Here is a 4,953-nt window from a genome sequence, read left to right on the forward strand (position 1 = left end):
ACTTTGAAGCCAAAATTTATGACAACCATCTTAAAAAAGTTAGACATGTGATGTTGGTTGGTAAACATTGGAACTTTTGTGTTTAAGTCTTTTGGTTCACAATTGTAAACATTTGATCTTTTGTGTTTAGGTCTTTTGGTAAACATTTCAATTTTTGTTGGTGAATATGATGTTTAAATCTTTTGATTTATGAATGTGAGTTTTTAGTTAAGATTGATTTTGGAGTTTTTAATTAAGATGGATTTTGGAGTTTTTAAGATTGATTTTGGAATTTTTAAATAGTATTTGTAAACATTTATATCTATTATTTAGTGAAAAAACAATAAACAGCTCACTGGGTGTAAATTGGTCATTTTAACCAGTTCTGTCATGTCCTGTCATGTCTTACCAAACGTTGAACAACTGTCCTGTCCTGTCTTGTACTGTCCTACAACTTTGGTCCCTAAGTCATGGTCATTTTCGTCTTTTTACTATTATTCTTTTACCAATCAAAAACCCCATGAACAAAAATTTAGTTCTCCTACCAACATCGTCTTCTCGGGCCCGCATAGTCTGCTCAGATCAAAACACATATCAAAGTCCAACCCAAATTAAATTTTCAAAACCAAATCAAGTTTAAAATCCAAATCCAAACCAAAATCTAAAAATAATGGACCATAAGCCAACTAATATGTATAAACATGCMACAGGAATCAAAGCTAAAGCCAATTTAAAATCTCAAAATCAAACCCTTATATGTATCTTAAATGAGTAGATTATAGAGGAGAAGATACATGCACAGATCTATATCTCAAAATTAAAATCAAGCCCTAACACACACATACATACATATATATATTATATATATATATATATATTATCTATGGTAGATAAAAAAAAGCAGAGAAAGAAGTTTTCTGCCTTTTGCATCCTAATGAGATTGCTTCAAAATCAACATATCTGATGGTTTGGTAGACCTAAAAGGGGGAAAGGGACGACGGTGAGGTGCTTCGATGGTGCAAGTGATAAACCCACATAATTGTTTCAATGGTGCAAGTGATAAAACCACATAATTGTTTCAACGATGCTTCGATGGTGCAGGGTGAGATCGTGGAGGGAGACGTCGACGAGGAGGTCTGAACTAGATGGTTTGCTTTGGCCGGCGTTTTGGGTTTTGCTGTTGGCGGCAAGATGTATGCCGGCGAAAAATCACGCATAAATAAAAACATAGATCGATATGCAGTGGAAATACATCACAAGAAGGGGATGATGAGGGTTTTTCCATGAGAAACAGATCTAAAACGAAAACGGGTGAGTTGGAGGCGGAACGGTGGTGCAGTTGTTCCTCTTACCATGTTCAAAAGAAAGGGTTGATGTTCTCTTATCGTCAAGGAGGGGTATTTGCACCGAGGGGGAAGATTGGAGATGGAGATGGAGATAGGAGAGATCGGTGCTGAGAAATGAAGCAAAGGGATGTTTGGGCGCAGAGGGTGAGATACAGAGATGATACCTCAGAGATAATTAGATTTTTAATCCCTATAATTTACATATTTATTTTTTAGTCCCTATAATATATTTTTTATTAACATGGATATCCTACCCGCTATGTTTTGCAGATAGCACGAAGTCACCGCATTTGAACCTCTGTGGCCACAAGGGGATTTTTATTCCTCCGTGGATTTGAACACGAGACCTAATGATACTTTTGACCTTTGGTGTCAAACTCAAACCAATCAGACACATCCCTTGTGGTTATAAATTTACATATTTACACAAAATGAAAAAGAGAAAAAAGAAAAGGCTAAAACACCCTTTAATTAATGGATTTTCTTAACATCCATTAGAAGAAGGGACCAAATCCGGTCATTTTACGTACCATAATAATGAATTTTTTTATTTTCAAACTGTAGAGACTAAAAATGCTATGACTAACATACCAACGAACCAAATTTATAGTTTACTCTATTAATTTATTAATAATGTTTTTAAATATATATATATATTTTTGTAGTGCTATAAATTTAATAATGTTCTTAAGATTAGAAGAAATTATATATGACCTTTATGTTATTATTTTAATAATTATATAAATTTGAAACCATGGGACAGATCAATTTGAAAAAGTCTTAGGGGCCGTTTATACCGGATAAACTTTCTCATGGGATGAACATGAGAAGGGCCAAAAGTCTTACGGTAAGTGAGGATGGTGACTCTTACCCAGTAAATTGTTGCATTCGATATGTTTTGATGTACTAAATTCTTACGCATCAAAATAAGTAATAGTGTTGATTCATATCAATAAGCACTTACCGAGTAAGCATTTGGGTAAACGGCCCCTTAAAACCTTATTTAAACTAGAAAAGTTCAGCCTGATAAATCCTGATCAGATCATTTTTCAATCCAAAGTCCGCCGTTGGCAGATAAAAACTCAATTTTTTTTTCTTCTCATTGAAAACATACTTAAAATTCCCAGGACTCGGCCCAAAAAAAAACCTAGGTTTTATGCTCTTATCTAAACCATTAAAACCGAATCAAAATCAAATTAAACCTTTTTTGAGATCAAAATTGTTTAGTTCGGTTTGTGATTTTTGATCTTGATAAAAAAAAAAATGTTGGTGTTAGTTTAGATAAGATGCGTTTGGTATCTAGACAGAATAGAACAGTTGTTCAATGTTTGATAAGGTAAATTGTACAAAACAAAACAGATATAATGATCAAGTTACCAATAATTAGTTGTATACATATTATATATATTTTTTTATGTATATTCACGTGCTTGATAGGTATATTCATTAATGGAATTTCATAGTGTAAGTTAATTGAAATATACTTTAAATGATTTCGATTATTTACAAGAATATACGCTATACAAAATTATAATAATCTATATTTATCAACAAATATATAATATACGAACTTTTGATCATTGATATAGCATATAGTCTTTTATGAATTCAGTATACATAATTTTGATTACTTATGCAATATATATTCATCAATGAATATACACCTTACGAAATTTTGATCATTACATTATACATTTATTGATAAATATACCATATATATATATATATATATATAAACACATGAATCTACAAATTTAGTGTATACAAAATGTTTACCATTCGATTATTTTGGTTACTTTTATTGGTTAAGGTGAAATAACATTTTACACTTGCATGTGTAAGTAGAGAAGGTGGAGGAATATTTGAGGAGTCATCAAAGTTCGTTACCCTTTATAACAAGGGTAAATTGCATAATCGTAAGATGATGTTTGATTAGTTTGAACTTGACTCCAAAAGTTAAAAGTATCAAAAGGTCTCAGGTTCAAATCCAAAAAGTAATAAAAATCCCCTTATGGCCACGGAGGTTCAAATGCGGTGACTCCGGACTATCTGCAAAACATGTGGTCGTCCTGCGATTATTCGGCTCGCATAGCGGGTTGGATATTCAGGTTAATAAAAAAAAAGGTAAATTGCATGAAAAAATAACATATTTTAACTTGATTCTTATTTTGGATCTTACTTTCAAACCTTTCATTTTGGTACCTAAAATGTAAAGTTTAAACATTCAAGTACCTGAGTAACCGGTTGAAGTATTAATCGGTTACAATGTTGATGCGGCCAGTAATGTGGTATTCAACTCAGTATTATTTGTTGACATGGATATCTTAATCTAAAATTACTTTTTATGTATTGTGGTTTATTAGAAGAAAAAGTTTTTATACCAGTTACTCGGATACTTAAATATTTAAAACTTTACATCTTAGATACCAAAATAAAAGTTTTGAAAGTATGTTACCTGAAATATGAATCAAGTTAAAATACATTACTTTTTCATGCAATTTACCTTACAACAATAACAATATAGTGAGGTTATGCAAATTAACATTTATTTATTTTAGTTTTTTTTTCATTTTAAAACGAACTTAATAAAAGTTTTTACATTTTAAAAACCAATTTAATAATAGTATTTTTTTCATTTTAAAAACCAATTTTCGAATATAAATGTAAGGGTTTAGATTTTAAAGCGAAAAAAAATCTATATCTATACTATATTATAAAGCATTTGACAAAAACTCTTAAAAACTATTTTTTATGCATAAAGTACTGTATATTGATGCATATTACTTAAAATTCAAGATTACAAGTAAATTATGCATAAATACAACTTATTAAAACTCCATATTTGAATTCGTGTAACTAACTATAAATAAATATAATCAAATACATGATAAACATCTTATTTTAAATATAAAAAATTAAACATATAATTAGGATAATCATTGAATTCTAACAGAATACTTAATTATTATCTTTATAAAATTTATAATATATTATAATAAAAAAATAAATTAAAGAAATTACATAAAAATAAGAACTTTTAAATAATTTATCTGATATTAACATTGATATATTTTTTTTTTCAAATTTATATTTTATTCAAAAATAAAATCATTATTGTTTTCTTAAAAACACATAATCTATACTTAGGGAGTGTTTGAGATTGCTTATAAAACCTGTTTTTTAACTTATTTTAGTCTGGCACCGGTGATAAGCTGTTTCGTGGTGTTTAAATAAGAAAAAAAAACTGCTTATATCGGTGCCAAACCGGTAATAAACTGCTTTTGATAAGTTAATCCTTCCTGACTTATGAAAAACTGTTTATTACCAGTTTATAATTTTAACTCTGTTTTATTTAACTCCAGTTTGATACCACATAAGTTAATAAACATTTTTACAAGAAAAACATAAGTTGTTTTAAATAAGCAATCCCAAACACCTCCTTACCTATACTATATTATAAAGCATTTGGCTAAAACTCTTAAAAACTCTTAAACTCTTAAAACTCTTAAACTCGTTCATCCCTAAACAATTTCATCTCTATTCGATTTCATCCCATAACTGAATTCGTGTAACTAACTGCAGATAAACACAATCAAATACAGGATAAACATCTCATTTTAAATATAAA

This window comes from Cynara cardunculus (assembly GCF_001531365.2).
Source record: "Cynara cardunculus var. scolymus isolate 2C chromosome LG 11, CcrdV1, whole genome shotgun sequence".
Taxonomy (NCBI): Eukaryota; Viridiplantae; Streptophyta; class Magnoliopsida; order Asterales; family Asteraceae; genus Cynara; species Cynara cardunculus.